The sequence below is a fragment of the Hippopotamus amphibius genome, chromosome 10 (genome assembly GCF_030028045.1).
Source record: "Hippopotamus amphibius kiboko isolate mHipAmp2 chromosome 10, mHipAmp2.hap2, whole genome shotgun sequence".
NCBI classification, from domain to species: domain Eukaryota; kingdom Metazoa; phylum Chordata; class Mammalia; order Artiodactyla; family Hippopotamidae; genus Hippopotamus; species Hippopotamus amphibius.
Window position 1 is genome coordinate 65,454,937 of NC_080195.1, and position 19,262 is coordinate 65,474,198.

Below are 19,262 nucleotides of genomic sequence, written 5' to 3' on the forward strand. Positions count from 1 at the left end.
ACTGGAGGATATATGCTCCACAATGGCTGTGACCTTAGTCTCCATGTTTATCATTGTGTTTCTTGTACTTTATAAGAACACCTGATATACGGTAGGCAGTCATATAATAATTGAATGAATAATGAACTTATAATGTTTAAGCTGAAAAATACATATATTATCTATTGAGATATAAATATTCTTAAAAGGGCTGTAGTGAGGTGGGGATAAAAAACGCTGACCACTTACGTATTCTCCACAGAGAGAAAAGGGGTCTGGAGTGAAGTCAGTCTCATATAATAACCCAATTACTTGGATAAAGCAAGGTTTCATTTCTCCCCACCTGTGAAAGGTCTAATGGATCCTAGGTCTATGTGTTTTTCTCCCATGCATTTCCTGTCTATTGTATATCAGATGAAATGGAGAGAATTATTTTAATAGCTGTTAATGTTTTCAAGCAAAAATAAAACATGTCTTGCCCTCAGCTTGCCAGGGTTTCTGACTCACTCTGCCAGTTAGTGTAGAGAGGAAATAAAATTTACCTCTGCAATTTCTGCAGACTCTAATAGACATGGAAACAAAACAATGTCTTGGTTGACTGTGTAAGAATTTACATGATGACATTTAATATATAAATTATGTACTCTTACTAATCTAGAGAAACTTGTATACTTCCTTCTTTGTCCTCCTAACCATCCATGTTTATCTCCTGCTGTCAGCTCTCCAGTTCTCCCAGTATACAGTTCTCAATCTCCAATAAAAGTCTGATATTTATTCTTTTCTCCATATCTTGGCTGATGTTACTTCTCTGGCCTACAGCCACCAATTTTATTTCAAGGTCTGGTCCAAGTCCTATATATTCTCTGAATTGTTCTCTTCTAATCTTATCTTTTGTATTTTTTGCTTGTGCCCTTAATCATTTGATGTTAAAAGTTTCCCACTTAAAAAAAGAAAGTCTTTATGTGTTTCTCCTCTAATAAGGACTTAAAGGTTCTCTAGGGAAGAAACTATTCCACATCTATCTTTTTCAACCCCTGTAACTCCTAGCACTGTATGAACCCGTCATGTGCTGGTGCTCAATAAATATTTGCTGAATTGAATTGGCTTGTAAGAGACTATGGAGAGAATGGAAAATGAAAATCTACAGTGTGTAGTAAAGCTCAACTAGGACCGTGTGTCTAATCTTCTTGCCCACTAAATCTTTGAAGAGAGTTTCGACAAAGTTTTAAAACTGACATTTTTTTCTTCTTATAAAATCGAGTGTCGATAAGAATAGCCAAAGGACAACAGTCTGTAATAGAAGAAGGGGAAATTTAAAATATTAGATCAGTGAAAGTATTCTCATTAATTTGAATCTCTAATTTTGCTTTCCATGGAGAAATATACACACACAGTCCAGGAAACACAGCAGAAGTTAAAGAGATATTTGGCAGCAGCTTGTGTTAAAGAAATGGGGTCATATAAATTAAAGCAAAGACCGTAAGCTGTCCCTGTCTTAGTGTGTATATTTTAGAAACTCACACTCCTGTGCTTCTCTCTGCCCCTGTCCTGGATTCTCAAAAAAAACGTGTGTTTATCCAGAGAACGAATTATTCAACTACTGGTTCCTTTCAGCTCTCCTGTATAGGGAAATGTAGTCTCTCATCAGATGAGCCTTCTAAGTTTTGGTGATGAAAACTATGCTTTTTTTTCTCTTGGTAAACAGGAAGTTTCAAACTGCCACAGGACGTTTCTTGAGCTTAGGTTTTATGGCATAATATTTTTATTTCTCCACTTCTCATTTACCCAAGTCAGTTATTCTGGTGAGTTTTTTTAAAAAAGCGTATTTTTTAATTTCATTATTTCTCTAATTTAAAATTTCATAGAACTTTTTTCAAAGTAGGTGGAGCAAATGGTATTAATTCTTTAAAGACCTTGACCTATCATAACAAGCAAATCCCATTCTAAACAAAAGTACACTGGAAGATTTTTTCTTTTTTTTTTAACTCGACATACTTTCCCTCCTTGCCTGCTCTAGGCCATGCACTGAATGTTGCTATCCTCTGAGAATGTGTAATTGCACTGGAGTCTCATAGTTACTCTGGCCTTCAGGAAAGGTAAGAAGTAACCTCCTATTTCCATGTAGCACCATGAGGACAAACTTCATCAAGTTAGTGATTCCAGCTGAAGGGGAGCCATGAAAATATTAACAGAATGCCAGTAAGGGAGATATATTTTTATTTCAGAGATGGGATAAAAAAATATGTGTTTTATGAACTGCCTGAATCCAGAGAGTCAACTGGGCAGGAGAGCAACATGCGTACTTCAGTTCTCTTGGCATGCAACCTTGACATGCAACCTCTGAACCTTGGGTTCAGAGAAGGGTAAACAGGAAAAGACTGATGAAATCCTCACAACTCATGAGTAACTCCCATTCTGCAGTATTGAATCAATCCAAAAGAAACATAAACTTCACCTCTAGGAGCAGAAACGTTATAGTATCTTCATCTAACATTATGTGTCACCATTCAGAATCCCTTTTGCCTGATCCAAACCAGTCAAATATGGATGAGTCTGTTTCAGAAGAAGAAATACCATATTGCATCTCTTTAGAGATGGAAAAATCTATATTGGAATGAACATTATGATAAGTGTTATTATGCTGATACAGCAGTAATTTATACAATAAAATGGATACAAATGATTTCAGGCCAGTAAATTTTCTTGATAACCCAAATTATTCTCATTCATTGCAGCTTTATATTTTAATCATTTGGGGTAGAAGTTATTCTAAAGTATATTATATAATGATTTGCCTCTCTAAACAGAGCATAATGATCATTATATACTCATTTTATTAATGACCAAGAGTCATCAGAATGAAGAATAATTATTGTTTGGTGTTATAACATAAAAGTATTATTTACAGTCTGAAGTGAGCAGGATACTCTCAGGGACGCATTAATGTAGTACAGTGGGGAGTTCAGTATTCTCATGGCATGAAGTGAGAGAATACCATTCCGTAAGGAAGAAGTTGAAAGGTTAAATGATTGAAGCCTGGAGTTAATGTTGAGTCACAAACAACTTGTAGAAATACCTGCCTTATGAGACCAAAACTCAGTATTGCTCTGTTGACTCAAAGTGCCTTTAAGGTAGCTTCACACTTCCCCTTAAAATGAAAGTGAATGGCTTGAAACGGGCATAACTGCTACACAAACAACATTCCCCTGCAAAAGATGGCTTTAGCTTTTCTATTATTTTCCATCTTTGATTATGTCCAAATGTGGCATTCAGTGAAAATATTCTGCCCTTCTCAGAATTGCAGTTATTTTTCTGTTATTCTTGGAAGGTCCCTGTGTTGCTCCGTGGGATCACTAAAGTTGTTTTCGTTAAATGTTAGTTGTGGGAATACTTCCTACCGTTATTTAGCTCCGGTATAGTTTGGGTGATAGACAGTTTGGGGTAATAAACAAATCCCTCCTTTGAAGAAAAGGACATTGCTTTGCTGGACAAATTTCACTTCTCCCAGTAGAACTGAAAAATTTACATAGTTGTATACACTAGTGAAACTTGTTACGATGCTTTCCCAACAGATTTGCTGCAGAATCGAAACTATTTCTACTTTTAATTTTTCAGAAAGTTTCTCCAGTGCAGTACATTTATTCAGTGGCTAATAACATAGCATTCAGATCTCACACAGTCATTCACAAACGAAGGAGCATTGTATCCTTCCAGATTGCATTCCTCTTTCCATCTTTCTACCTCTGATCTGATTTACAATGTCAAGACATTTCTGGAGAGCAAAACTGCTCTCTCTTTGTACTTAGCGGGAGATAATCTTAGGGAAACAAACAGAAGTAACAATTTGATCAGAGACAACTATAACCTGACAAATAATAGCTCCTAGCTCTTTATCACACTCCAACTTGGTCTTTGCTAAATATCTAGAATCCTGCACATTTCTCTTTTCTCAAAAAGGCTTACCTTTCTAATAGCATTGAAAAGTGGCCTTGCAGAGCAATGTTCTGTGGCACTAACTAGTAATAGCTTTTTCTCTGAACTCCAAGCTCTCTTAACTGAGAGACAGATAAAACCCTATCATCTACTTCATTTTCTCTAATTCTTTTTTTCCCCTTGCCGCCAGGAAAAAAAAAAAAAGAAAATAGTTGGCACCACATTAAGGACACAAAGCAGAGAAAAATGTAGGTTCCTGAAATGTTTAAGGGAGATGAAAATCATCTACTTTTGGGAACTGCCTAACGGAATTTAGCTGGTGCATTAGTTATCCAAATTACCTCTTGCTTTTATCGCACAGACAATATACAGCTGAATTGTTAAATGATGTGCACTTTTTTTTTTTCCAAGAGCAGGATTGGACACTTAATCAGGTCAATAATTATTCACGCATTAGCACAGTCTTCTTCTTAAAGTGTAACGGTGACTCACTGGGTATATAGTCATTATTACTGATTAGCAGGAAATTATTTTTGTGCATCAGTGGTTCATGTGAAAACAGCTAAATTTATTATGCTGAGTTATTTAACAGTTGGACCATGTGAGAACTCTGGTGTTATTGATGTGATTAAGTCTTTACATGTATACCGGAAGATAACTATGGAAAAGCTATACTGCAGAGGTTCTGTTACAATTGAAATTTGGTACTAACAGGTCCAGCTTTCTGAGGTTTGATACTCACCTTGGACATCCACAATGCACTTCCACAATAAAGTTTCTTTATAAGTAAATTTATTTGAGAAAGAAGTAGGAGCAATAAGGTAAATAATATGAAGAAAGAGTAGAAGAAAAAATATGAACACAGAGAATAAGTATAAAAAAGAGAGAGAAAAGTGAATAAGAAAGAGAATGAGAGACAATTTCACTTAGTTTGAATTGTTAATTGGATAATATTTGATAAAATATCTGAAATTCTCCTTGGTTTGTGCAATTAATTTTTAATATTATAAATGAAAGACAAATCCTACATTTCATTTCAGTTATTTTTACAAAGAACATATTCCAAGAATATTGTAAATATATTTGAAGAATATGCTGTAAATATATCAGCATATATCGCTAAAAGGTAATGATTTCCTTTTAAACATAGCTACAATATTATCAAATCTAAAAAAGAATTAGAAATAACCCATTAATATTATCATATATCAAGTCCATGTTCAAATTTTCCCAGTTTATATAATAGCTTGTTTACAGTGGGTTTGTTTAAATCAGTATACAAATAAGGTCAAAACATTGTATTTATTTTGATATATCTCCTTAGTATCTTTTAACCTATAGGTTACCCTTCCTACTAATTTTTGTTCTTGCAATTTATCTGTTAAAAAACAGATTATTTGTATGGCTTGATCTGATTCAGGCTTGTTACTTTTGGCAAAAACACTTTACATGTTGTTTTGTATCTTTCATCAGAAGGCGCATAATATCTGGCTGTCTCTCTTTTGAGGTTATCAGTCAAGTATTTTGTTAACCTGAGCATTTGTTTTATGTGGGAGACCTATTAAATGCTTGGCTATTTCCCTTCATTTACCACTTTCTAAACAATGAATTAATTATCTATCATTATCTAAAGTGATTAATATATTTTTATATATAGTTTTGAGCTTGTGGATTTTAACATATTTGCTTGTCATCAATACATTAGTTTTAATTTTTTTGATATACATATCTATAATGCTACAATAAGTAGCATTTTGCTTTATTGAATTGTTTCTTCATGATAAATTGTCATGATTGGAATTACTGAGTCAAAATATATAAAAATCTTTATAGTTTTTGCTATATTTTGACATATAGTTTTTCAAATAATGCAACTTTAATGCCACCAGCAGTAAGTTCTGAATTCTTCCTAGTTACTGATTTTTAATTTACAGATTGTGTGCCTTTATCTCAAAGTAATTCTTAGAAATAGTTTAAAAATCAAAATATAATAATATAAGATGTAAACTGCAATCTCCTGTCCATCCCTTCCAACAACAGTTCTCTACTCCCCAGTGGATGCCACTTTTAAGTTTTTTAGTTATTTTCTTTAGTATTTAGCTAGGTTCCAAAATAACTCATTTTGAATATCTTCCTAAATTTCAGATATTGTGTATTGACTTCCTACTATGGAAACTGAAGATTTAGCTCTGTTAAACTCCTGTCACACCCTGATGTTCCTCTCACAGATATGAATATCTCCTCTTTCCATCTAACAAACCTAATTTTTAGCATTTCACTTGAATCTTCATTCAGAGTTTTTAGTTATTATGACTATATATATATTGTTTAATTCAGAGCCAGGTTGAGCACTTATTAAATTTTTTTTCTTGCACAACTTGTTTTCATTTGTGGAGTTAATTTCCCTTTATTATTATTGCCGTTATTTAGTTTTCTTATAATTTCTGGCTATTTTCCATACTCTTTAACGCTTCTCAGTACCATTTTCCACTAACTCAAAGTTGTCAAATAATCTATTCTATTTCTTGGAATACTTTTAATTTAATTTTAGGAAATCCCTACCAGAACTTTAATTCTTAAGTGTTCAGCTTCAATCTGTCTGGTTGTTTTCTAGGCTCAATGAAGAAATTTCATCCTCAGACTCCATGTTTTTCTTGAAGAAATTCCCTTCACCTCACTAGTGCTGTAGACCCTATTTCATCAGTATCTTATTTCTTTCCTTTTTTTTTTCAAGCTCTTTATTGGAATATAATTGCTTTACATTCTTGTTCCAGCTTTTGAGGAACACTAAAGTGAATCAGCTGTATTTATACATATATCCCCATATCCCCTCCCTCCCACGACTCCCTCCCACCCTCCCTCCCACGACTCCCTCCCACCCTCCCTGTCCTGGTCCTCTAAGGCATCACCCATCATCGAGTTGATCTCCCTTTATTATAAAGCAACTTCCCATTAGCTATCTATTTTACAGTTGGTAGTGTATATATGTCTATGCTACTCTCTTACTTCATCCCAGCTTCCCCTTCGCCCCCTGCCCCCCCACCCCATTTCCTCCAGTCCATTCTCTGCATCTGCATCCTTATTCTTGTCCTGTCACTGGGTTCATCAATATCATTTTTTTTAGATTCCGTATATGAGTTAGCATACAGTATTTGTTTTTCTCTTTCTGGCTTACTTCACTCTGTATGATAGACTCTAGGTCTATCCACCTCAATACATATAGCTCCATTTCATTCCTTTTAATGGCTGAGTAATATTCCATTGTATATATATATGCCACATCGTCTTTATCCATTCATCTGTTGATGGGCATTTTGGTTGCTTCCATGTCCTGGCTATTGTAAATAGTGCTGCAATGAACATTATGGTACGTGTTTCTTTTTGGATTATGGTTTTCTCTGAGTATATGCCCAGTAGTGGGGTTACTGGATCCTATGGTAGTTCTATTTTTAGTGTTTTAAGGAACCTCCAGACTGTTTTCCATAGTGGCTGTACCAACTTACATTCCCACCAACAGTGCAGGAGAGTTCCCTTTTCTCCACACCCTCTCCAACATTTATTGTTTCTAGATTTTGTGATGATGGCTGTTCTGACTGGTGTGAGCTGATACCTCATTGTGGCTTTGACTTGCATTTCTCTGATGATTAGTGATGTTGAGCATCTTTTCATGTGTTTGTTGGCCATCTGTTTGTCTTCTTTGGTAATTATTGACATGTGTGTTCCGATTACCATTTTCTTAATTGTTTTGGGTTTGTTTTTGTAGGTCTTTTCCTTTTCCTTTGTTTCCTACTTAGAAAAGTTCCTTTAGCAATTGTTGTAAGGCTGGTTTGGTGGTGATGAATTCTCTGAACTTTTGCTTGTCTGGAAAGCTTTTGATTTCTCTGTCAAATCTGAATGAGATTCTTGCTGGGTAGAGTATTCTTGGCTGTAGGTTTTTCTTTTTCAGGACTTTCAGTATATCCTGCCATTCCCTTCTGGCCTGCAGAGTTTCTGCAGAAAGATCAGCTGTTATCCTTGTGGGTTTTCCCTTATGTGTTATTTGTTTCTTTTCTCTTGCTGCCTTTAATATTTTTTCTTTGTGTTTAATTTTCATTAGTTTGATTAATATGTGTTTTGGTGTATTTCTCCTTGGGTTTATTCTGTATGGGACTCTCTGTGCTTCTTGGACTTGATTAATTATTTCCTTTCCCACGTTGGGGAAGTTTTCCACTGTAACCTCTTCAAATATTTTCTCAGACCCTTTCTTTATTTCTTCTTCTTCTGGGAGGCCTATGATTCAGATATTGGTGTGCTTAATGTTGTCACCAAGGTCTCTGGGACTGTCTTCCATTCTTTTTATTCTTTTTTCTTTTTCCTGCTCTGTGGCAGTTATTTCCCCCATTCTATCTTCCAACTCACTTATTTGTTCTTCTGCCTCAGTCATTCTGCTGGTTATAGCATCTAGAGTATTTTTAATTTCAGTTATTTTGTTGTCCATTACTGTTTGTTTGCTCTTTAGTTCTTCTGAGTCCTTATTAACTGTTTCTTGTATTTTCTGTATTTTGTTATCAAGATTTTGAATCATCTTTACTATCATTACTCTGAATTCTTTTTCAGGCAATTTTCCTATTTCCTCTTCATTTATTTGGTCTTGTGGGTTTTTTTCCTGCTCCTTTGCCTGCATGGGTTTTTCTTTGTTTTCTCATTTTGTCTAATTTATAGGATTTGCTGTCTCCTTTCCCTATGGTGCCTAGTAGTAATTCCTTTTGTTTCTGCCCTCTGCCTCCTGTGGTGGGATTTGTCCAGTGTCTTGAGTAGGCTTCCTGGTAGGGGGGCATCTGGTATCTGCTTTCCAGTGTGTGGCTCTGTGTCTTTTCTCTCTGATGAGCAGAGCCATGTCAGGTGGTGTGTTTTAGGGTATCTTTGAGGTTAATATGGATTTAGTTAGTCTGTGTGCTGATGGGTGGGTTTGTGTTCCTGTCTTGTTTGTCATTTGGTGCGAGGTGTCCATCAATGACAGATGCAGACAGTCAGACAAAGCTGGGTCTTAGACTCTGATACAGGGCTCTGTGAGAGTTCTCTGCCATTAATCTTCCCTGTGTCTGAGGACTCCCTAGTAGTCTAGCATCCTGGATTCAGTGCCCCCTACTCAGAGCCTCCTACTTGACTTCTGATGGAGTAGTCCAGACTTCAGAGGTTGCTTGTCCTGGCAATAAAGGGGTTTAAAGAAGACTGTCCAAGCCCCAGACTAATGGCAGAGTGTTGAGTCAAACAAATACTAAGTCAAGGAAACACATACATGTATAAGACACACAAACGCTGAATCCAATAGAACATAAGGCACTAGAAAGACCTGACAGAAGAACCCCAGTATGCCATCAGACAATCAAAGAGAAAACCAACAGAAATTCAAAACCGAAAAAAAAAAAAAAAGAAAAAAAAAAAAAAAAAGAACCCCCCACCCCACACACAAACACAAATCCAGGGAGATTTTGAAAGCTAGGATCAAATATAATAAAGAGTGAGAGTACCACCAGACAGACTGAAGATTCTCAGAATGAAATCAGACGGTTATACTTAGAAGTAAGATAAAGACAAAACATAATAATAAATACCAAAGTAGTGTGTCATCTGGAGAATAAAGCAAGGAAACAGAACATACTGATAATATTGCTTATAAGCATATTAAGATACAATAAACTAAAAAAGGATAGAAGACAGGGCAACAGAAGAGTGTAGTGTGACTGGAAATATGAAAAGAAAAAGAGAGAAAAAAATAGAAATGTATAAAAGGTAGAGAAGGAAAGAGGGTAGAAGAGATAAAGTTAGCACTACAAAAAACTTAGATATAAATAGAAATATGTAAAAAGTCTAAAAATAAAAATAGAAGAAAAAAATAGAATAAAAGAATAAAAAAATATGTGTAGATCCCTTAGGACTAAGATTGTAATTAATATTAAAAAAAAAAAAGCCCACACACAAACACATATCCAGGGAAATTTTGAGAGCTAGGATCAAATATAATAAAGAGCAAGAGTACAATCAGACAGACTGAAGATTCCTAAAACAAAATCAGAAAATTATAATTAGAATTAAGTTAAAGACCAAACCTAACAATAAAAACCAAAGCAGTGTGTCATTTGGAGAATAAAGCAAGGAAATAGAGCTGAGTGATAATATTGGTTATAAGTATATTAAGATAAAATAAACTAAAAAAGGATAGAGGATAGGGCAACAGAAGAGCATAGTGTGACTGGAACTATGAAAAGAAAAAGTAAGAAATAGAAATGAATAAAAGATAGAAATGAAAAGATGGTAGGAGAGATACAGTCAGCACTACAAAAAACTTAGTTAGAAATAGAAATATATAAAAAGGCCAAAAATAAAAATAGGATAAAAAATAGAGTAAAAAAATGTTATAAAACATGTAGATCCCTTAGGACTAAGATCATAATTAATAAAAAACAAACAAACAAACAAAAAACAAAAAAAACCTAGAACTGACCCCAGAATGGACCAGATCAATAGAATTAATACTAACATATCTGTTTTCTTGGGGTCTCAGCTGTAAATGTCCTTCTACCTGCCTTCGGTTTTTTGTATTATTCTGTGACCAGCAGAGCTTCCTTTATTGTTCGTCTGTAAGCACTGGTGTGTGGGGAGAGAGAGTGTACAATAGTGGCTCCTTCCCCTGGGAGTGAGTGAGCAGTGGTGCCCTTCCTGGGTCTCGGCGTCTTGGGCAGGTCAGGCTAAGAGAGCGACTCCAACCGCGGGTCCTCCTCCCTGCTACGACTCCTCCCGCCTGCTACGCTCCACTGGGGCGCCCTGCCTGGGTCACGGTGGCTCAGTTGGCTGTGGCGGTGCCTGTTGCAGAGGGACACCAGTGGCTCAGGTGTAAATAGAATGTCTCCAGAGCTGGGCCACTCTGCGGACTTTTGGCTATCGGCTGCAGGCACTCTAGGCCAGCCCCACCTGGGGGCCTTTGTTATCCCTGAGTACGTTAGCCAGGCCCAGAGGGGTCCTTCCTTTGTCCATTGCAGGTGCCAAGAGAGAGGCTACACCTGCAGCTCCTCCCCCTGCTTTTGAGTCAGCAGTATCGAGCTGCTGCCATGGCCGCCCAGCTTTCCGCGGTAGGCACTCTCCACTGTGGATTTCTTTCCTCCTGTCTCTCAGTCCGTCTACCCATTGCCAACAATGTTTCTCACCCTGAACCAGTTCTCTGATTCCCACGTTCCAGCTCCAGACCTCCCTGTTCAGCTGTGAACTGATGTCTCAGTCCAGACATGCTGAGCCGTGGTGCAGACCCTCCATGTGTTTCTCACTCTTTCCCGTCTGCCACAGCTCAGCTGCTTCACCCTCTTTGAACAGTCCCAAATGCCTCCCTTCTCACCCAGGGAAATTCCCTGTTGGAGAAGGGGTTTCCCTGTCAGATAAGGGACATTTCCCCGAATTCAGCAATCTCCCTTCTGTTTCAGACCCCCCCACCCCAGGGTGTGAGACCCATCCCTTTCCTTTCTTCTCCTCCTCTTTCTCCTTTTTTTTTTCCCCCTGTCCTACCCAGTTATGTGGGGGTCTTTGCAGTCCTTTCTGGTGTCCAAGGTCATTTGCTGGTGTTCAGCTGGTTCTGTGAGAATTATTGCATCTTTTGGTGTATTCCTGATGCATCAGGAAACTCTCTGAACCCAGTCTCTTTGGATTTTTCTGGAGGCTTCATTACATTTTCTGGCCACTGGTGTTAGAACTCAACCTCCAGCACCCCTCTCCCCCAGCAATCTCATCATCAATATCTTAAAAAAAAGAAAACAAAAACAAACATTTGTTGTTTGTTTTGTATGCCCAGCATCTGAAGCCTTTTTTTGTGATTGGGAAAATCCTCACTCTTATGGACATTGTAGGAAAGTAAAGAGTGACTTACTGTATAGTAGCTGAAAATGCTAGATTCTCATTTTACCTGATAGCCTTTCATCCAGGACACAAATACATAAGCTAGGATGTCTCAGTCAAATGTGTCCATGGCCAACTTGAACTTGTTTCATGATGGATAAAGAAAGGGACAGGGAGTGCTTTCCTCTGGTGATTGCAGAAATAACACTGTTTCTAAGGTGGAATTCGTGGTATATGCAGGGGCAGCTTACTGCCCCCAGCCAGTACTTGGAGAGGCCTCTGGTAGTTAACTGCGCTCTCCATCCCTGTTCTCACTGCTTCCTTAGAGCTGCTACAGAAGCCAGTCTTGACCATCTGGAGCCCTGCTGGAAACCCTAGCTCTGAAATCACATGATTTACCTGAACCATTGTTTTTCTCACCTCACTTCTCACCAAGTGGCTGGAGCCGTGTGTATTTACGTTGTGATCCGAGGTGGCCACAGGCATGATCCCTAGTGGTTTGGTATACAAAACAAAAGGCCTCAATGATCCCTGTTTAAAATCATTTCATTTCATTTCACTTCATTTCATTTCATTTGCTTAATTACTTACATCCAACATCTTTAATAACAAGGTAGGAACTGGGGTTAGTTTTTGAGGTGTGTCTGGCCCGTTGGCCTTTGGCACATTCAAACCTCTGGTCCCACGAGGGTTTGGTGTGGCTGTGCTGTGCCCTGGGCCTTTTGGAAATGCCCAAACACCTCTCCATCCTTGTGAGGACCAGAGAGCAGGATGGTGCTACAGTCCTTGGCGGGGTCCAGGGTCAGCTGGTGGAAGGTGATGATCTTGGCCCTGGCCTTGTGGACCCGGTTGCACACACAGCTGCTCACGCACAGTGCACACCTGCACACTTTCAGTTTGGGCACTTCTTGGACACGCATGTTGTCATCCATTATAGTCCCTACAACTGCAGCCATTTTATCTTCTGGACCAGGATGCTTCATTTTCCGGATCACCAGGGAAAGGAACAAAGGGCAGCCAGTTGATATGACTCTTGAACAATCTCTTCAGCACAACTTGGTTGAAGGCAGTACTGATTCTCTGGCCAGAAATCTGTACAGTTTGACTGACAGCCTTCAGTAGATGTCTTGGATCTTGGGTTCCTTGTGCTGAACCTCTCAGTCCTTGTGGGGACCCATGGTGGTGCTTACCAGCCCCTGCCCCCATCCCCATCCCCACCACTCCTTGAGAGATATAAAATGTCACATTTCTTTGGGGACAGTGCAGTGGCGTGACTTGTTTTTCTAGCCCTTCCAATGATTTTACAAATGACCCATATCTTCCAGATATGCTCTTCATCTAGGTAATCACCTAGAATTCTCTTCAGTTGTTAGAAACTAAGGGCTCTGATTGATAGAGTGCTCGAAGGCATATTGCACCTTCCCTTTCTATTTACTCCCTTGTTTTGCTGGAGTACATTCTCCAGCAGCTTCAGGTAATTATGTGGAGGGAGAAATTGTTTGAGAGCATGTATATTGGAAACTATTCTCACAATTGATGTATAGTTTGGACTCAAATTTTTATGTAGCAAATCATGCTTCAGCATTGCTGTTGAGAAGGCTGATGGTACTTTTTTTACACAGTCCCTAGCATGTTAACTTAATCTCTTTCTCTCTGTAAATTTTGAGAGAAATTCGTTCTTCAGGTGAAATTTGCAGTGATGGATTTTGATGTGAGTTGATTTTGTTTGTTTCTTCATTTATTTCTGTTGTATATGCTCTTTTCATTGTGAAGAGCCATGTCTATCAGTTGAATTTGGGGAATTTTTCTTGTTTTATTTCTTTGGTAATTTTTTTCCCTCCCATTTTCTCTGCTTTATTTGGAATTTCTCTTATATAAATGTTAGGCTTCCTGAATCAATCTTGTTTCTTTGTTTCTCCTATTTTCTGCCCTATTTTTATTTGTTTTTTTAATTTTCTGGGAGATATCCTCAACTTTATTTTCCAATCTTTCTCTTACTTTTACTTTTTGCTATTATATACATATATTTTAATTTTATTATTTTTTATTGATTTTATAATTCTATTTCCTATACAATATTATATGTTACAGGTGTATAATATAGTGAGTCACAATTTTTAGATTGTACTCCATTACAGTTATTATAAAATGTTGGTTATATTCCCTATGTCATTCAATATATTCTTGTAGCTTATTTTATGCCTAATAGTTTGTATGTCTTACTCTGCTACCCCATCTTGCTCCTTCGCCCTTCCCTCTCCCCACTGGTAACCACTAGTTTGTTCTCTAACTCTATGAGTCTGGTTCTTTTTTGTTAAATTCACTAGTTTGTTGCATTTTTTAGGTTCCGCATATAAGTGATATTATACAGTATTTGTCTTTCTCTGTCTGACTTATTTCACTTAGCATAACGCCCTCCAAGTCCATCCGTGTTGTTGCAAATGGCAAATTTTCATTCTTTTCTTATGGCTGAATAGTATTCCATTTTGTGTGTGTGTGTGTGTGTACATATGTATTACATCATCTTTACGCATTCATCTGTTGACAGACACTTAGGTTGTTTTCATACCTTGACAATTGTAAATAATGCTATCAATCTTGGGGTGCATGTAACTTTTTGAATTAGTGTTTTTGTTTTTATTTTTTGGATAAATATATAAACGTGTAATTGCTGGGTCATATGGTAGTTCTATTTTTAGTTTTTTGAGAAACCACCACAATGTTTTCCACAGTGGCTGCACCAATTTACATTCCCACCAACAGTGTATGAGGGTTCCCTTTTCTCCACATCCTTGTCAACATTTGTTATTTGTGTTCCTTTCGATGACAGCCAATCTAATAGGTGGAAGGTGATGTCTCATTGTGGTTCTGATTTACATTTCCCTGATGATTAGCATCTTTTCATGTGCCTGTTGGCCATCTGCATGTCCTCTTTGGAAAGATGTCTTTTTAGTTCTTCTGCCCATTTTTAATCTTTTTTTTTTGATGTTCAGTTGTCTGAGCTGTTTATATATGTTGAATATTAATCCCTTATCGATTGTATCATTTGCAAATATGTTCTCCCATTCATTAGGTTGTCTTTTCATTTTGTTGATGGTTTACTTTGCTGTGCAAAAGCTTTTAAGTTTAATAAGGTCCCATTTGTTTACTTTTGCTTGTATTTTCTTTGCTTTAGGAGATGGATCCAAAAAAATATTGCTTCAATTTATGTCAAGGAGTGTTCTGTCTATGTTTTCCTCTTGGAGTTTTATAGTATCTGGTCTTACATTTAGGTCTTTAATTCATTTTGATTTTATTTTTGTGTATGGTGTTAGAGAATGTTTTAATTTCATTCTTTTACATGTAGCTGTCCAGTCTCCCCAGCACCACTTACTGAAGAGACTGTCTTTTCTCCATTGTACATTCTTGCCTCCTTTGTCATAGATTAATTGACCATAGGTGTGTAGGTTCATTTCTGGGCTTTCTATCCTGTTCCATTGATCTATAAGTCTGTCTTTGTACAAGTACCATACTGTTTTGATTACTGTAGCTTTATAGTATAGTCTGAAGTCAGGGCGCCTGATTCCTCCAGCTCCATTCTTCTTTCTCAAGATTGCTTGGCTATTTGAGGTCTTTTGTGTTTCCATACAAATTTTAAGATTTTTTTGTTCTATATCTGCAAAAAATGCCATTGGTCTGAAATAGTCTTTTTTTGGTAGCATTCTGATTTGGATTCATAGGTACAATAGTTCCCTTATGTCTTTAAGGACAATAAAATATTTGAAAATTTTAAATCTTTCCTCTTAAATTGCCTTGTTTGCTTTTTTTCCTGTATGTTTTCATTTTTATTTGTATTAGAGGCTTTCCATAATGGCTGGTGAGTCCTTGGCCTCCCATTTTTATTAAGAGTAAGGCACAAGAGTTTACTGGAACTCTGTTTTCTCAGATGGGGCTGCTTTAATGGTGGGTTTTACCCATGAGAAAACTCTGCTTTTTCATCGTGTTTCAGGGGATCTCCTATTGTCAGTATCGGTGGGATTTTTTTTTTTCTTTTTATCTGGTTTTTTCCTTTCATTTCCTGCCTGAAGATTTAGACCTGGATTTTAGTAGTCTAGGCAGCAGGAGGGGGAGGGGGCTGGTGCACTCAATGTTTTGAATGAGTTATCACTTAAATTTCATTTTTAGTACTTTCCCCTTGCCTGTGCCTTTTTTTCTTAGATAAGATGCTCTGTTATTCAACTTTCCAGAGGATAAACCCTTCGTCTTTAGCACAGGTAGGAGAGAGATAATTACTGGACTGTTAGGGATGAGAGAAGAGGGTATAGCAGCTCTTTTTAAAGACTCAGCTACTTATCCTGCTTTCTGCTCTGCTTTGCATCTTCACTGAAGTAACTGAGCCCTCCAATTCCTCAGGCTCCTGTGGAGTGAAACTGCTAGAGTCCTGTTGTTAATCCTCCCTTCTCACACAGAAGCATCCTCCATTCAGGTCTCCTAAGTCAGTAATAACTGCCTATTTGGCTCCCAGTTTCTAAAATTTAGTTAACATTTCTGCACTGTTTTAGCTTTCTTTGGCTTTGTGAGTCTATCCCTTTCTGTGAGACTGATGTGCTGCCTGCGGCACTAAGGAGGTAGATGAGTCTATCCTTTTTCAATTGCTGTAATTTTTGGTGTTTTAGATGGGATAGAATTAATTGCATGTATTAAATTCACAATGCTTAACCAGAAGATTCTAAGTACATTTCTTTCATAAGCAAAAATTAGGTGCTAAAGAATCCTCCCATTGACAGAATGGATAATAAACATATAGTGGAATGGAAATTCTGAATTTCATTAACCATCCCTGGGCTTTTTCATATATCTGTTCTTCATAGATTGGCCTTACTAGAATTGGTTTATTCTAGAATTATATATTTTTGTGCTTCCCTCTCTTACTGTACTCAGTATTAAAAATGTGTTGATATTATTTTATCTTACATGCCTCACCTTTAACTCTCTTTCTGTGGATAAGATCAATATTGTCAAAAGATTATAAATTTTGTTGCTTACATTCCAAATTCTAGTTCTGTATTCTGTAACTTGGCTGAGTCCATTTATTGAATCTGTGCTCCTGAAACTACTCTACCACAATATCTATGTTGAAAAATACCTATTTTCCTTCACGCTTTGAAATTTTATTTCTTTCCTAATATAATTTATTTTAAGATTATAAATATGTGTTAAATAATATTTATGTAACTATTATGTTCTATTAGTTTTACACATAAGCACATAAGGCATTCTATCCCTATATTTTCCTTTCTACCTAAAAACAAATTGTAAGTGCTTAGCAAGTGTTAATCATTGAAGATAGAAGGAAAAGAAGAATGTGGAAAGATTAGGGGATGAAGACTTATCAGGCATAGAGATGAAAGCAAAACAGAAGAAAAATAACAGGGTAGTGAAATTATCCTCTGATGTAAAATACTGGATATTTGTTTTTATTTGACTCTATCATATAGCATATAAAATCTGACTCTTTTTTTCTTTCAAAATGAGCTATTGGAAAATTATTGGTAAATGATATATGTTGGTACAAAGTCACCAGTGAAATCCAGAACTTCATACCCAACCGAGCGCTTCCTTAAGAAGTTAATCTAAATGAGACCAGGAGACAGCTTATATTGCATATTCTGTTTTTAATGTCCATGGAACACAAGTAAAGCATTTGCCAAATGTAGAAATACCAAATGGGTTACTTGAAATGAAGAATTCCTTTCTGTAGAAGTTTATACAATTTTATGCTAACATCCCTCTGCTCATGAAGCTCTTTAGAGGGAAAAGAGTTCACAGAATTACCTGTAGAAGTCTCTTTAATGTATTTGTCATTCCAACTTTCCTTACTCTGTGGTGCAAGATTACAAACGGAATACACTGTTGTAAATAAACATGAGTGGAGACAGTCTGGTTTTATAGAAATATATCTTGCAGCCATTGTGATGGGTTAAAGTGTAGAACTTTCTAAAGGGATAGATGTCTACTTTTCTGGCATATAAACTGTTTCCCTAACATGTGAACTGAAAGAAATACTAGAAACGTGTATATATATATGTCATTTAAATTTTTCAGTGACTTGCTTTGTTATGAAAAACAGTAAAATGCCTATCTATCCTACAATAGATTTAAAGTAAAACAAAATGAGTCATACAGGTAGAATAGAAAATAAATATATTCAGGGTATGCATTTAAGTAAATAAAAATTTACTAAATGCCTTCTGGCTCTGTTGCTAGTCCAGTATTTCCATAAGTACTGTTATCTAGTTAGAGAATATCTGCTTGTTCTTGACTGAAATGACAGTAAAACCTTAAACATGTCATTTTTGTTTCCAGATTGGAAACTTGTTCTATGGCTTCAACTTCCGCGTGCTTTTGTTTTTGGACAGGCAAGTCTGTTTTCTTTCCTACATTTTTGTCTACGTCAAGTATCAAAACCCTAGATTCTTGAAGACAATAAGGTTCATAAATCAGTCAGGCTTGGAAAATGGATATTTTAACTTTCTACTTCTTTTCTTATAATGCTTCTTACTCTGATACTCATGGCACCTTGCCCCTGGTCACTGAATCATTTGCTTCATATTGATTCAATGTAAGATACTCTGTTTTCATTTCATCCATATAAAAATTTCTAGAATGGGTACTGAAAAGTGTTCACATTTTTTAGGGCTTAATATTCTATTTCAAGGAAAGAAAAACATAGTATTTTCCTCCATTTGCTTTTGTCAAGTACCTCCTTTACTCTTTTCTAAATTCTATCAATGCTTTTCTTCCCTTCTGGGCTGTCTGCTCCAATATGAATAGGGATTCTCTTTTAGCTCACTATTTTATTTCAAGCATCTAACATCCTATCTTTCACATAGTAGACACTCAATAATTAATCCATTATAAAACGCATGCATTCTGCCCTTTCATAAAGGTCACATAGTACTTGCTTTTTAGTTTCTATATTCTGTAATATTGATTTAATATTTTTTAATTACTGGAATTAGAGATGAAAAAATGATTGCTGAGTTGCCTTTTCAACCAGAGTGGTGTATGTTTGGTGAATAACAATAACAGTAATATCTTATTTCACAGATATAAAAAATACTTCACCATCTCCCCCTACCCACATTTTAACATCTCTGATATTGGGAAGCATGTATAATAATGGCATACCATGATTTAATTGTAGACTCTCCCTTCCTTCCTTCCTTCCTTCCTTCTTCATGGATCATAACATAGTGATGATATATCTTAGAATCAATGCAAACTTCTATTTGATTAAAGAGCATAACTGCAGTTAGTTGAAATATTGCATGTTAATGCACATGAGGTCTTATTTTTTTCTATTTTACAGATGAGGAAATTTAGGTCCAAAAGTTAAGCAACTCACTCTAGTTATATGTCTAGTAAATGACGACATCTGAGCTGATATTGTTCTAGTCCAAAGACTGTCTTTTTTACATAACTTAAAGATACATCTATTCACCATA

General features: G+C 36.5%; 1 pseudogene; it reads right to left on the reverse strand.

Moving 5' to 3' along the window:
- Positions 1-12,358: 12,358 nt before the first annotated feature.
- Positions 12,359-12,981, reverse strand: LOC130829841 (ribosomal protein L18-like; annotated as a pseudogene).
- Between the last annotated feature and the right edge of the window lie 6,281 nt (positions 12,982-19,262).